This window comes from Hoplias malabaricus, unplaced genomic scaffold (genome assembly GCF_029633855.1).
Source record: "Hoplias malabaricus isolate fHopMal1 unplaced genomic scaffold, fHopMal1.hap1 scaffold_54, whole genome shotgun sequence".
In the NCBI taxonomy this organism is placed as follows: domain Eukaryota; kingdom Metazoa; phylum Chordata; class Actinopteri; order Characiformes; family Erythrinidae; genus Hoplias; species Hoplias malabaricus.
Genome location: NW_027101162.1, coordinates 126,173 through 141,331, shown reverse-complemented (window position 1 = coordinate 141,331; position 15,159 = coordinate 126,173). Strand labels below are relative to the sequence as shown.

The 15,159-nt window shown below is 50.5% G+C and overlaps 8 non-coding genes across 8 annotated transcripts; all 8 read left to right on the top strand.

Moving 5' to 3' along the window:
* The first annotated feature begins 413 nt into the window (after window positions 1-413).
* On the top strand, window positions 414-485 carry trnae-cuc (transfer RNA glutamic acid (anticodon CUC)). Its single transcript has one exon. It is a non-coding gene; the product is annotated as a tRNA-Glu (tRNA).
* Window positions 486-1,759: 1,274 nt separating this feature from the next.
* On the top strand, window positions 1,760-1,831 carry trnae-cuc (transfer RNA glutamic acid (anticodon CUC)). Its single transcript has one exon. It is a non-coding gene; the product is annotated as a tRNA-Glu (tRNA).
* Window positions 1,832-2,432: 601 nt separating this feature from the next.
* On the top strand, window positions 2,433-2,504 carry trnae-cuc (transfer RNA glutamic acid (anticodon CUC)). Its single transcript has one exon. It is a non-coding gene; the product is annotated as a tRNA-Glu (tRNA).
* A 1,947-nt stretch (window positions 2,505-4,451) lies between these two features.
* Window positions 4,452-4,523, top strand: trnae-cuc (transfer RNA glutamic acid (anticodon CUC)). Its single transcript has one exon. It is a non-coding gene; the product is annotated as a tRNA-Glu (tRNA).
* Window positions 4,524-6,470: 1,947 nt separating this feature from the next.
* Window positions 6,471-6,542, top strand: trnae-cuc (transfer RNA glutamic acid (anticodon CUC)). The gene has a single exon. It is a non-coding gene; the product is annotated as a tRNA-Glu (tRNA).
* Window positions 6,543-11,850: 5,308 nt separating this feature from the next.
* On the top strand, window positions 11,851-11,922 carry trnae-cuc (transfer RNA glutamic acid (anticodon CUC)). Its single transcript has one exon. It is a non-coding gene; the product is annotated as a tRNA-Glu (tRNA).
* Window positions 11,923-13,194: 1,272 nt separating this feature from the next.
* On the top strand, window positions 13,195-13,266 carry trnae-cuc (transfer RNA glutamic acid (anticodon CUC)). Its single transcript has one exon. It is a non-coding gene; the product is annotated as a tRNA-Glu (tRNA).
* Window positions 13,267-13,867: 601 nt separating this feature from the next.
* trnae-cuc (transfer RNA glutamic acid (anticodon CUC)) lies at window positions 13,868-13,939 on the top strand. The gene has a single exon. It is a non-coding gene; the product is annotated as a tRNA-Glu (tRNA).
* Window positions 13,940-15,159: the final 1,220 nt, after the last annotated feature.

Here is a 15,159-nt window from a genome sequence, read left to right as displayed (position 1 = left end):
AAGTCTGCAAGTCTTTTAGGGAGGCAAGATAAAGTTTGAGAAATTTGAATGGAACAGTGTAAATGATCCGTCACTGCCTTCAGCAGATTGCACTCTGGCATGCCAGCGCATCTGCAGGCAGGCACCTGGCCATGATATCCCGCAGTGGCGCGAGGGAAAAGAAAAGTCTTCTTCGAGCCGGATTTGAACCCGCGACCTAAGGATCGCCTTATTAACAACTACAGTCCTCTGCTCTACCAACTGAGCTATCAAAGGTGCTAGCTTAAAGAGTTGGAATGAAAACTGACAAGTGCATTTAGGACAGACTCGGATGCTCTCCTATGATTGTAGAACGAGTACGTCTGGCAAAAGCCTAGCCCTAGCCCCTGAACTTAATCCTATCTCCTTCCTTTCAGACGTGGCTGAAAACGGTGTCCCTGGTGGTCTAGTGGCTAGGATTCGGTGCTCTCACCGCCGCGGCCCGGGTTCGATTCCCGGTCAGGGAAGCGTGTGCTTTCTTGCACACCAAGTCCACTACAAGACTCTGGAAGCCCCCCACGCACATGCTGTGTAGGTTAAAGGAATGTAAAGCGTCCTCCTTCTGCTACTTCCTTTTTTGCCAAACTTCTAAACGACACGTTGCTGCCTCATTCACCACCTCCACACACCCACACCAGCGTGGCTTTATGCTTTCAAGTCTGCAAGTCTTTTAGGGAGGCAAGATAAAGTTTGAGAAATTTGAATGGAACAGTGTAAATGATCCGTCACTGCCTTCAGCAGATTGCACTCTGGCATGCCAGCGCATCTGCAGGCAGGCACCTGGCCATGATATCCCGCAGTGGCGCGAGGGAAAAGAAAAGTCTTCTTCTAGCCGGATTTGAACCCTCGACCTAAGGATCGCCTTTTTAACAACTACAGTCCTCAGCTCTACCAACTGAGCTATCAAAGGTGCTAGCCTAAAGAGTTGGACTGAAAACTGACAAGTGCATTTAGGACAGACTCGGATGCTCTCCTATGATTGTAGAACGAGTACGTCTGGCAAAAGCCTAGCCCTAGCCCCTGAACTTAATCCTATCTCCTTCCTTTCAGACGTGGCTGAAAACGGTGTCCCTGGTGGTCTAGTGGCTAGGATTCGGCGCTCTCACTGCCGCGGCCCGGGTTCGATTCCCGGTCAAGGAAGCGTGTGCTTTCTTGCACACCAAGTCCACTACAAGACTCTGGAAGCCCCCCACGCACATGCTGTGTAGGTTAAAGGAATGTAAAGCGTCCTCCTTCTGCTACTTCCTTTTTTGCCAAACTTCTAAACGACACGTTGCTGCCTCATTCACCACCTCCACACACCCACACCAGCGTGGCTTTATGCTTTCAAGTCTGCAAGTCTTTTAGGGAGGCAAGATAAAGTTTGAGAAATTTGAATGGAACAGTGTAAATGATCCGTCACTGCCTTCAGCAGATTGCACCCTGGCATGCCAGCGCATCTGCAGGCAGGCACCTGGCCATGATATCCCGCAGTGGCGCGAGGGAAAAGAAAAGTCTTCTTCTAGCCGGATTTGAACCCTCGACCTAAGGATCGCCTTATTAACAACTACAGTCCTCAGCTCTACCAACTGAGCTATCAAAGGTGCTAGCCTAAAGAGTTGGACTGAAAACTGACAAGTGCATTTAGGACAGACTCGGATGCTCTCCTATGATTGTAGAACGAGTACGTCTGGCAAAAGCCAAGCCCTAGCCCCTGAACTTAATCCTATCTCCTTCCTTTCAGACGTGGCTGAAAACGGTGTCCCTGGTGGTCTAGTGGCTAGGATTCGGCGCTCTCACCGCCGCGGCCCGGGTTCGATTCCCGGTCAGGGAAGCGTGTGCTTTCTTGCACACCAAGTCCACTACAAGACTCTGGAAGCCCCCCACCCACATGCTGTGTAGGTTAAAGGAATGTAAAGCGTCCTCCTTCTGCTACTTCCTTTTTTGCCAAACTTCTAAACGACACATTGCTGCCTCATTCACCACCTCCACACACCCACACCAGCGTGGCTTTATGCTTTCAAGTCTGCAAGTCTTTTAGGGAGGCAAGATAAAGTTTGAGAAATTTGAATGGAACAGTGTAAATGATCCGTCACTGCCTTCAGCAGATTGCACTCTGGCATGCCAGCGCATCTGCAGGCAGGCACCTGGCCATGATATCCCGCAGTGGCGCGAGGGAAAAGAAAAGTCTTCTTCGAGCCGGATTTGAACCCGCGACCTAAGGATCGCCTTATTAACAACTACAGTCCTCTGCTCTACCAACTGAGCTATCAAAGGTGATAGCTTAAAGAGTTGGAATGAAAACTGACAAGTGCATTTAGGACAGACTCGGATGCTCTCCTATGATTGTAGAACGAGTACGTCTGGCAAAAGCCTAGCCCTAGCCCCTGAACTTAATCCTATCTCCTTCCTTTCAGACGTGGCTGAGAACGGTGTCCCTGGTGGTCTAGTGGCTAGGATTCGGTGCTCTCACCGCCGCGGCCCGGGTTCGATTCCCGGTCAGGGAAGCGTGTGCTTTCTTGCACACCAAGTCCACTACAAGACTCTGGAAGCCCCCCACGCACATGCTGTGTAGGTTAAAGGAATGTAAAGCGTCCTCCTTCTGCTACTTCCTTTTTTGCCAAACTTCTAAACGACACGTTGCTGCCTCATTCACCACCTCCACACACCCACACCAGCGTGGCTTTATGCTTTCAAGTCTGCAAGTCTTTTAGGGAGGCAAGATAAAGTTTGAGAAATTTGAATGGAACAGTGTAAATGATCCGTCACTGCCTTCAGCAGATTGCACTCTGGCATGCCAGCGCATCTGCAGGCAGGCACCTGGCCATGATATCCCGCAGTGGCGCGAGGGAAAAGAAAAGTCTTCTTCTAGCCGGATTTGAACCCTCGACCTAAGGATCGCCTTATTAACAACTACAGTCCTCAGCTCTACCAACTGAGCTATCAAAGGTGCTAGCCTAAAGAGTTGGACTGAAAACTGACAAGTGCATTTAGGACAGACTCGGATGCTCTCCTATGATTGTAGAACGAGTACGTCTGGCAAAAGCCTAGCCCTAGCCCCTGAACTTAATCCTATCTCCTTCCTTTCAGACGTGGCTGAAAACGGTGTCCCTGGTGGTCTAGTGGCTAGGATTCGGCGCTCTCACTGCCGCGGCCCGGGTTCGATTCCCGGTCAAGGAAGCGTGTGCTTTCTTGCACACCAAGTCCACTACAAGACTCTGGAAGCCCCCCATGCACATGCTGTGTAGGTTAAAGGAATGTAAAGCGTCCTCCTTCTGCTACTTCCTTTTTTGCCAAACTTCTAAACGACACGTTGCTGCCTCATTCACCACCTCCACACACCCACACCAGCGTGGCTTTATGCTTTCAAGTCTGCAAGTCTTTTAGGGAGGCAAGATAAAGTTTGAGAAATTTGAATGGAACAGTGTAAATGATCCGTCACTGCCTTCAGCAGATTGCACTCTGGCATGCCAGCGCATCTGCAGGCAGGCACCTGGCCATGATATCCCGCAGTGGCGCGAGGGAAAAGAAAAGTCTTCTTCGAGCCGGATTTGAACCCGCGACCTAAGGATCGCCTTATTAACAACTACAGTCCTCTGCTCTACCAACTGAGCTATCAAAGGTGCTAGCCTAAAGAGTTGGACTGAAAACTGACAAGTGCATTTAGGACAGACTCGGATGCTCTCCTATGATTGTAGAACGAGTACATCTGGCAAAAGCCTAGCCCTAGCCCCTGAACTTAATCCTATCTCCTTCCTTTCAGACGGGGCTGAAAACGGTGTCCCTGGTGGTCTAGTGGCTAGGATTCGGCGCTCTCACTGCCGCGGCCCGGGTTCGATTCCCGGTCAGGGAAGCGTGTGCTTTCTTGCACACCAAGTCCACTACAAGACTCTGGAAGCCCCCCACCCACATGCTGTGTAGGTTAAAGGAATGTAAAGCGTCCTCCTTCTGCTACTTCCTTTTTTGCCAAACTTCTAAACGACACATTGCTGCCTCATTCACCACCTCCACACACCCACACCAGCGTGGCTTTATGCTTTCAAGTCTGCAAGTCTTTTAGGGAGGCAAGATAAAGTTTGAGAAATTTGAATGGAACAGTGTAAATGATCCGTCACTGCCTTCAGCAGATTGCACTCTGGCATGCCAGCGCATCTGCAGGCAGGCACCTGGCCATGATATCCCGCAGTGGCGCGAGGGAAAAGAAAAGTCTTCTTCGAGCCGGATTTGAACCCGCGACCTAAGGATCGCCTTATTAACAACTACAGTCCTCTGCTCTACCAACTGAGCTATCAAAGGTGCTAGCTTAAAGAGTTGGAATGAAAACTGACAAGTGCATTTAGGACAGACTCGGATGCTCTCCTATGATTGTAGAACGAGTACGTCTGGCAAAAGCCTAGCCCTAGCCCCTGAACTTAATCCTATCTCCTTCCTTTCAGACGTGGCTGAAAACGGTGTCCCTGGTGGTCTAGTGGCTAGGATTCGGTGCTCTCACCGCCGCGGCCCGGGTTCGATTCCCGGTCAGGGAAGCGTGTGCTTTCTTGCACACCAAGTCCACTACAAGACTCTGGAAGCCCCCCACGCACATGCTGTGTAGGTTAAAGGAATGTAAAGCGTCCTCCTTCTGCTACTTCCTTTTTTGCCAAACTTCTAAACGACACGTTGCTGCCTCATTCACCACCTCCACACACCCACACCAGCGTGGCTTTATGCTTTCAAGTCTGCAAGTCTTTTAGGGAGGCAAGATAAAGTTTGAGAAATTTGAATGGAACAGTGTAAATGATCCGTCACTGCCTTCAGCAGATTGCACTCTGGCATGCCAGCGCATCTGCAGGCAGGCACCTGGCCATGATATCCCGCAGTGGCGCGAGGGAAAAGAAAAGTCTTCTTCTAGCCGGATTTGAACCCTCGACCTAAGGATCGCCTTATCAACAACTACAGTCCTCAGCTCTACCAACTGAGCTATCAAAGGTGCTAGCCTAAAGAGTTGGACTGAAAACTGACAAGTGCATTTAGGACAGACTCGGATGCTCTCCTATGATTGTAGAACGAGTACGTCTGGCAAAAGCCTAGCCCTAGCCCCTGAACTTAATCCTATCTCCTTCCTTTCAGACGTGGCTGAAAACGGTGTCCCTGGTGGTCTAGTGGCTAGGATTCGGCGCTCTCACTGCCGCGGCCCGGGTTCGATTCCCGGTCAAGGAAGCGTGTGCTTTCTTGCACACCAAGTCCACTACAAGACTCTGGAAGCCCCCCACGCACATGCTGTGTAGGTTAAAGGAATGTAAAGCGTCCTCCTTCTGCTACTTCCTTTTTTGCCAAACTTCTAAACGACACGTTGCTGCCTCATTCACCACCTCCACACACCCACACCAGCGTGGCTTTATGCTTTCAAGTCTGCAAGTCTTTTAGGGAGGCAAGATAAAGTTTGAGAAATTTGAATGGAACAGTGTAAATGATCCGTCACTGCCTTCAGCAGATTGCACTCTGGCATGCCAGCGCATCTGCAGGCAGGCACCTGGCCATGATATCCCGCAGTGGCGCGAGGGAAAAGAAAAGTCTTCTTCGAGCCGGATTTGAACCCGCGACCTAAGGATCGCCTTATTAACAACTACAGTCCTCTGCTCTACCAACTGAGCTATCAAAGGTGCTAGCCTAAAGAGTTGGACTGAAAACTGACAAGTGCATTTAGGACAGACTCGGATGCTCTCCTATGATTGTAGAACGAGTACATCTGGCAAAAGCCTAGCCCTAGCCCCTGAACTTAATCCTATCTCCTTCCTTTCAGACGGGGCTGAAAACGGTGTCCCTGGTGGTCTAGTGGCTAGGATTCGGCGCTCTCACTGCCGCGGCCCGGGTTCGATTCCCGGTCAGGGAAGCGTGTGCTTTCTTGCACACCAAGTCCACTACAAGACTCTGGAAGCCCCCCACCCACATGCTGTGTAGGTTAAAGGAATGTAAAGCGTCCTCCTTCTGCTACTTCCTTTTTTGCCAAACTTCTAAACGACACGTTGCTGCCTCATTCACCACCTCCACACACCCACACCAGCGTGGCTTTATGCTTTCAAGTCTGCAAGTCTTTTAGGGAGGCAAGATAAAGTTTGAGAAATTTGAATGGAACAGTGTAAATGATCCGTCACTGCCTTCAGCATATTGCACTCTGGCATGCCAGCGCATCTGCAGGCAGGCACCTGGCCATGATATCCGGCAGTGGCGCGAGGGAAAAGAAAAGTCTTCTTCGAGCCGGATTTGAACCCGCGACCTAAGGATCGCCTTATTAACAACTACAGTCCTCTGCTCTACCAACTGAGCTATCAAAGGTGCTAGCTTAAAGAGTTGGAATGAAAACTGACAAGTGCATTTAGGACAGACTCGGATGCTCTCCTATGATTGTAGAACGAGTACGTCTGGCAAAAGCCTAGCCCTAGCCCCTGAACTTAATCCTATCTCCTTCCTTTCAGACGTGGCTGAAAACGGTGTCCCTGGTGGTCTAGTGGCTAGGATTCGGTGCTCTCACCGCCGCGGCCCGGGTTCGATTCCCGGTCAGGGAAGCGTGTGCTTTCTTGCACACCAAGTCCACTACAAGACTCTGGAAGCCCCCCACGCACATGCTGTGTAGGTTAAAGGAATGTAAAGCGTCCTCCTTCTGCTACTTCCTTTTTTGCCAAACTTCTAAACGACACGTTGCTGCCTCATTCACCACCTCCACACACCCACACCAGCGTGGCTTTATGCTTTCAAGTCTGCAAGTCTTTTAGGGAGGCAAGATAAAGTTTGAGAAATTTGAATGGAACAGTGTAAATGATCCGTCACTGCCTTCAGCAGATTGCACTCTGGCATGCCAGCGCATCTGCAGGCAGGCACCTGGCCATGATATCCCGCAGTGGCGCGAGGGAAAAGAAAAGTCTTCTTCTAGCCGGATTTGAACCCTCGACCTAAGGATCGCCTTATCAACAACTACAGTCCTCAGCTCTACCAACTGAGCTATCAAAGGTGCTAGCCTAAAGAGTTGGACTGAAAACTGACAAGTGCATTTAGGACAGACTCGGATGCTCTCCTATGATTGTAGAACGAGTACGTCTGGCAAAAGCCTAGCCCTAGCCCCTGAACTTAATCCTATCTCCTTCCTTTCAGACGTGGCTGAAAACGGTGTCCCTGGTGGTCTAGTGGCTAGGATTCGGCGCTCTCACTGCCGCGGCCCGGGTTCGATTCCCGGTCAAGGAAGCGTGTGCTTTCTTGCACACCAAGTCCACTACAAGACTCTGGAAGCCCCCCACGCACATGCTGTGTAGGTTAAAGGAATGTAAAGCGTCCTCCTTCTGCTACTTCCTTTTTTGCCAAACTTCTAAACGACACGTTGCTGCCTCATTCACCACCTCCACACACCCACACCAGCGTGGCTTTATGCTTTCAAGTCTGCAAGTCTTTTAGGGAGGCAAGATAAAGTTTGAGAAATTTGAATGGAACAGTGTAAATGATCCGTCACTGCCTTCAGCAGATTGCACTCTGGCATGCCAGCGCATCTGCAGGCAGGCACCTGGCCATGATATCCCGCAGTGGCGCGAGGGAAAAGAAAAGTCTTCTTCTAGCCGGATTTGAACCCTCGACCTAAGGATCGCCTTATTAACAACTACAGTCCTCAGCTCTACCAACTGAGCTATCAAAGGTGCTAGCCTAAAGAGTTGGACTGAAAACTGACAAGTGCATTTAGGACAGACTCGGATGCTCTCCTATGATTGTAGAACGAGTACGTCTGGCAAAAGCCTAGCCCTAGCCCCTGAACTTAATCCTATCTCCTTCCTTTCAGACGTGGCTGAAAACGGTGTCCCTGGTGGTCTAGTGGCTAGGATTCGGCGCTCTCACTGCCGCGGCCCGGGTTCGATTCCCGGTCAAGGAAGCGTGTGCTTTCTTGCACACCAAGTCCACTACAAGACTCTGGAAGCCCCCCACGCACATGCTGTGTAGGTTAAAGGAATGTAAAGCGTCCTCCTTCTGCTACTTCCTTTTTTGCCAAACTTCTAAACGACACGTTGCTGCCTCATTCACCACCTCCACACACCCACACCAGCGTGGCTTTATGCTTTCAAGTCTGCAAGTCTTTTAGGGAGGCAAGATAAAGTTTGAGAAATTTGAATGGAACAGTGTAAATGATCCGTCACTGCCTTCAGCAGATTGCACTCTGGCATGCCAGCGCATCTGCAGGCAGGCACCTGGCCATGATATCCCGCAGTGGCGCGAGGGAAAAGAAAAGTCTTCTTCGAGCCGGATTTGAACCCGCGACCTAAGGATCGCCTTATTAACAACTACAGTCCTCTGCTCTACCAACTGAGCTATCAAAGGTGCTAGCCTAAAGAGTTGGACTGAAAACTGACAAGTGCATTTAGGACAGACTCGGATGCTCTCCTATGATTGTAGAACGAGTACATCTGGCAAAAGCCTAGCCCTAGCCCCTGAACTTAATCCTATCTCCTTCCTTTCAGACGGGGCTGAAAACGGTGTCCCTGGTGGTCTAGTGGCTAGGATTCGGCGCTCTCACTGCCGCGGCCCGGGTTCGATTCCCGGTCAGGGAAGCGTGTGCTTTCTTGCACACCAAGTCCACTACAAGACTCTGGAAGCCCCCCACCCACATGCTGTGTAGGTTAAAGGAATGTAAAGCGTCCTCCTTCTGCTACTTCCTTTTTTGCCAAACTTCTAAACGACACGTTGCTGCCTCATTCACCACCTCCACACACCCACACCAGCGTGGCTTTATGCTTTCAAGTCTGCAAGTCTTTTAGGGAGGCAAGATAAAGTTTGAGAAATTTGAATGGAACAGTGTAAATGATCCGTCACTGCCTTCAGCATATTGCACTCTGGCATGCCAGCGCATCTGCAGGCAGGCACCTGGCCATGATATCCGGCAGTGGCGCGAGGGAAAAGAGAAGTCTTCTTCGAGCCGGATTTGAACCCGCGACCTAAGGATCGCCTTATTAACAACTACAGTCCTCTGCTCTACCAACTGAGCTATCAAAGGTGCTAGCCTAAAGAGTTGGACTGAAAACTGACAAGTGCATTTAGGACAGACTCGGATGCTCTCCTATGATTGTAGAACGAGTACATCTGGCAAAAGCCTAGCCCTAGCCCCTGAACTTAATCCTATCTCCTTCCTTTCAGACGTGGCTGAAAACGGTGTCCCTGGTGGTCTAGTGGCTAGGATTCGATGCTCTCACCGCCGCGGCCCGGGTTCGATTCCCGGTCAGGGAAGCGTGTGCTTTCTTGCACACCAAGTCCACTACAAGACTCTGGAAGCCCCCCACCCACATGTTGTGTAGGTTAAAGGAATGTAAAGCGTCCTCCTTCTGCTACTTCCTTTTTTGCCAAACTTCTAAACGACACGTTGCTGCCTCATTCACCACCTCCACACACCCACACCAGCGTGGCTTTATGCTTTCAAGTCTGCAAGTCTTTTAGGGAGGCAAGATAAAGTTTGAGAAATTTGAATGGAACAGTGTAAATGATCCGTCACTGCCTTCAGCATATTGCACTCTGGCATGCCAGCGCATCTGCAGGCAGGCACCTGGCCATGATATCCGGCAGTGGCGCGAGGGAAAAGAGAAGTCTTCTTCTAGCCGGATTTGAACCCGCGACCTAAGGATCGCTTTATTAACAACTACAGTCCTCAGCTCTACCAACCGAGCTATCAAAGGTGCTAGCCTAAAGAGTTGGACTGAAAACTGACAAGTGCATTTAGGACAGACTCGGATGCTCTCCTATGATTGTAGAACGAGTACATCTGGCAAAAGCCTAGCCCTAGCCCCTGAACTTAATCCTATCTCCTTCCTTTCAGACGGGGCTGAAAACGGTGTCCCTGGTGGTCTAGTGGCTAGGATTCGGCGCTTACCGTCGCGGCCCGGGTTCGATTCCCGGTCAGGGAAGCGTGTGCTTTCTTGCACACCAAGTCCACTACAAGACTCTGGAAGCCCCCCACCCACATGCTGTGTAGGTTAAAGGAATGTAAAGCGTCCTCCTTCTGCTACTTCCTTTTTTGCCAAACTTCTAAACGACACGTTGCTGCCTCATTCACCACCTCCACACACCCACACCAGCGTGGCTTTATGCTTTCATGTCTGCAAGTCTTTTAGGGAGGCAAGATAAAGTTTGAGAAATTTGAATGGAACAGTGTAAATGATCCGTCACTGCCTTCAGCAGATTGCACTCTGGCATGCCAGCGCATCTGCAGGCAGGCACCTGGCCATGATATCCCGCAGTGGCGCGAGGGAAAAGAAAAGTCTTCTTCGAGCCGGATTTGAACCCGCGACCTAAGGATCGCCTTATTAACAACTACAGTCCTCTGCTCTACCAACTGAGCTATCAAAGGTGCTAGCCTAAAGAGTTGGACTGAAAACTGACAAGTGCATTTAGGACAGACTCGGATGCTCTCCTATGATTGTAGAACGAGTACATCTGGCAAAAGCCTAGCCCTAGCCCCTGAACTTAATCCTATCTCCTTCCTTTCAGACGTGGCTGAAAACGGTGTCCCTGGTGGTCTAGTGGCTAGGATTCGATGCTCTCACCGCCGCGGCCCGGGTTCGATTCCCGGTCAGGGAAGCGTGTGCTTTCTTGCACACCAAGTCCACTACAAGACTCTGGAAGCCCCCCACCCACATGTTGTGTAGGTTAAAGGAATGTAAAGCGTCCTCCTTCTGCTACTTCCTTTTTTGCCAAACTTCTAAACGACACGTTGCTGCCTCATTCACCACCTCCACACACCCACACCAGCGTGGCTTTATGCTTTCAAGTCTGCAAGTCTCTTAGGGAGGCAAGATAAAGTTTGAGAAATTTGAATGGAACAGTGTAAATGATCCGTCACTGCCTTCAGCATATTGCACTCTGGCATGCCAGCGCATCTGCAGGCAGGCACCTGGCCATGATATCCGGCAGTGGCGCGAGGGAAAAGAGAAGTCTTCTTCTAGCCGGATTTGAACCCGCGACCTAAGGATCGCTTTATTAACAACTACAGTCCTCAGCTCTACCAACCGAGCTATCAAAGGTGCTAGCCTAAAGAGTTGGACTGAAAACTGACAAGTGCATTTAGGACAGACTCGGATGCTCTCCTATGATTGTAGAACGAGTACATCTGGCAAAAGCCTAGCCCTAGCCCCTGAACTTAATCCTATCTCCTTCCTTTCAGACGGGGCTGAAAACGGTGTCCCTGGTGGTCTAGTGGCTAGGATTCGGCGCTTACCGTCGCGGCCCGGGTTCGATTCCCGGTCAGGGAAGCGTGTGCTTTCTTGCACACCAAGTCCACTACAAGACTCTGGAAGCCCCCCACCCACATGCTGTGTAGGTTAAAGGAATGTAAAGCGTCCTCCTTCTGCTACTTCCTTTTTTGCCAAACTTCTAAACGACACGTTGCTGCCTCATTCACCACCTCCACACACCCACACCAGCGTGGCTTTATGCTTTCATGTCTGCAAGTCTTTTAGGGAGGCAAGATAAAGTTTGAGAAATTTGAATGGAACAGTGTAAATGATCCGTCACTGCCTTCAGCAGATTGCACTCTGGCATGCCAGCGCATCTGCAGGCAGGCACCTGGCCATGATATCCCGCAGTGGCGCGAGGGAAAAGAAAAGTCTTCTTCGAGCCGGATTTGAACCCGCGACCTAAGGATCGCCTTATTAACAACTACAGTCCTCTGCTCTACCAACTGAGCTATCAAAGGTGCTAGCCCAAAGAGTTGGACTGAAAACTGACAAGTGCATTTAGGACAGACTCGGATGCTCTCCTATGATTGTAGAACGAGTACATCTGGCAAAAGCCTAGCCCTAGCCCCTGAACTTAATCCTATCTCCTTCCTTTCAGACGTGACTGAAAACGGTGTCCCTGGTGGTCTAGTGGCTAGGATTCGGTGCTCTCACCGCCGCGGCCCGGGTTCGATTCCCGGTCAGGGAAGCGTGTGCTTTCTTGCACACCAAGTCCACTACAAGACTCTGGAAGCCCCCCACCCACATGTTGTGTAGGTTAAAGGAATGTAAAGCGTCCTCCTTCTGCTACTTCCTTTTTTGCCAAACTTCTAAACGACACGTTGCTGCCTCATTCACCACCTCCACACACCCACACCAGCGTGGCTTTATGCTTTCAAGTCTGCAAGTCTTTTAGGGAGGCAAGATAAAGTTTGAGATATTTGAATGGAACAGTGTAAATGATCCGTCACTGCCTTCAGCATATTGCACTCTGGCATGCCAGCGCATCTGCAGGCAGGCACCTGGCCATGATATCCGGCAGTGGCGCGAGGGAAAAGAGAAGTCTTCTTCTAGCCGGATTTGAACCCGCGACCTAAGGATCGCTTTATTAACAACTACAGTCCTCAGCTCTACCAACCGAGCTATCAAAGGTGCTAGCCTAAAGAGTTGGACTGAAAACTGACAAGTGCATTTAGGACAGACTCGGATGCTCTCCTATGATTGTAGAACGAGTACATCTGGCAAAAGCCTAGCCCTAGCCCCTGAACTTAATCCTATCTCCTTCCTTTCAGACGGGGCTGAAAACGGTGTCCCTGGTGGTCTAGTGGCTAGGATTCGGCGCTTACCGTCGCGGCCCGGGTTCGATTCCCGGTCAGGGAAGCGTGTGCTTTCTTGCACACCAAGTCCACTACAAGACTCTGGAAGCCCCCCACCCACATGCTGTGTAGGTTAAAGGAATGTAAAGCGTCCTCCTTCTGCTACTTCCTTTTTTGCCAAACTTCTAAACGACACGTTGCTGCCTCATTCACCACCTCCACACACCCACACCAGCGTGGCTTTATGCTTTCAAGTCTGCAAGTCTTTTAGGGAGGCAAGATAAAGTTTGAGAAATTTGAATGGAACAGTGTAAATGATCCGTCACTGCCTTCAGCATATTGCACTCTGGCATGCCAGCGCATCTGCAGGCAGGCACCTGGCCATGATATCCGGCAGTGGCGCGAGGGAAAAGAGAAGTCTTCTTCGAGCCGGATTTGAACCCGCGACCTAAGGATCGCCTTATTAACAACTACAGTCCTCTGCTCTACCAACTGAGCTATCAAAGGTGCTAGCCTAAAGAGTTGGACTGAAAACTGACAAGTGCATTTAGGACAGACTCGGATGCTCTCCTATGATTGTAGAACGAGTACATCTGGCAAAAGCCTAGCCCTAGCCCCTGAACTTAATCCTATCTCCTTCCTTTCAGACGTGGCTGAAAACGGTGTCCCTGGTGGTCTAGTGGCTAGGATTCGGCGCTCTCACCGCCGCGGCCCGGGTTCGATTCCCGGTCAGGGAAGCGTGTGCTTTCTTGCACACCAAGTCCACTACAAGACTCTGGAAGCCCCCCACCCACATGCTGTGTAGGTTAAAGGAATGTAAAGCGTCCTCCTTCTGCTACTTCCTTTTTTGCCAAACTTCTAAACGACACGTTGCTGCCTCATTCACCACCTCCACACACCCACACCAGCGTGGCTTTATGCTTTCAAGTCTGCAAGTCTTTTAGGGAGGCAAGATAAAGTTTGAGAAATTTGAATGGAACAGTGTAAATGATCCGTCACTGCCTTCAGCATATTGCACTCTGGCATGCCAGCGCATCTGCAGGCAGGCACCTGGCCATGATATCCGGCAGTGGCGCGAGGGAAAAGAGAAGTCTTCTTCTAGCCGGATTTGAACCCGCGACCTAAGGATCGCTTTATTAACAACTACAGTCCTCAGCTCTACCAACTGAGCTATCAAAGGTGCTAGCCTAAAGAGTTGGACTGAAAACTGACAAGTGCATTTAGGACAGACTCGGATGCTCTCCTATGATTGTAGAACGAGTACATCTGGCAAAAGCCTAGCCCTAGCCCCTGAACTTAATCCTATCTCCTTCCTTTCAGACGTGGCTGAAAACGGTGTCCCTGGTGGTCTAGTGGCTAGGATTCGGCGCTCTCACCGCCGCGGCCCGGGTTCGATTCCCGGTCAGGGAAGCGTGTGCTTTCTTGCACACCAAGTCCACTACAAGACTCTGGAAGCCCCCCACCCACATGCTGTGTAGGTTAAAGGAATGTAAAGCGTCCTCCTTCTGCTACTTCCTTTTTTGCCAAACTTCTAAACGACACGTTGCTGCCTCATTCACCACCTCCACACACCCACACCAGCGTGGCTTTATGCTTTCAAATCTGCAAGTCTTTTAGGGAGGCAAGATAATGTTTGAGAAATTTGAATGGAACAGTGTAAATGATCCGTCACTGCCTTCAGCAGATTGCACTCTGGCATGCCAGCGCATCTGCAGGCAGGCACCTGGCCATGATATCCCGCAGTGGCGCGAGGGAAAAGAAAAGTCTTCTTCGAGCCGGATTTGAACCCGCGACCTAAGGATCGCCTTATTAACAACTACAGTCCTCTGCTCTACCAACTGAGCTATCAAAGGTGCTAGCCTAAAGAGTTGGACTGAAAACTGACAAGTGCATTTAGGACAGACTCGGATGCTCTCCTATGATTGTAGAACGAGTACATCTGGCAAAAGCCTAGCCCTAGCCCCTGAACTTAATCCTATCTCCTTCCTTTCAGACGTGGCTGAAAACGGTGTCCCTGGTGGTCTAGTGGCTAGGATTCGGCGCTCTCACTGCCGCGGCCCGGGTTCGATTCCCAGTCAGGGAAGCGTGTGCTTTCTTGCACACCAAGTCCACTACAAGACTCTGGAAGCCCCCCACCCACATGCTGTGTAGGTTAAAGGAATGTAAAGCGTCCTCCTTCTGCTACTTCCTTTTTTGCCAAACTTCTAAACGACACGTTGCTGCCTCATTCACCACCTCCACACACCCACACCAGCGTGGCTTTATGCTTTCATGTCTGCAAGTCTTTTAGGGAGGCAAGATAAAGTTTGAGAAATTTGAATGGAACAGTGTAAATGATCCGTCACTGCCTTCAGCATATTGCACTCTGGCATGCCAGCGCATCTGCAGGCAGGCACCTGGCCATGATATCCGGCAGTGGCGCGAGGGAAAAGAGAAGTCTTCTTCTAGCCGGATTTGAACCCGCAACCTAAGGATCGCCTTATTAACAACTACACTCCTCAGCTCTACCAACTGAGCTATCAAAGGTGCTAGCCTAAAGAATTGGACTGAAAACTGACAAGTGCATTTAGGACAGACTCGGATGCTCTCCTATGATTGTAGAACGAGTACATCTGGCAAAAGCCTAGCCC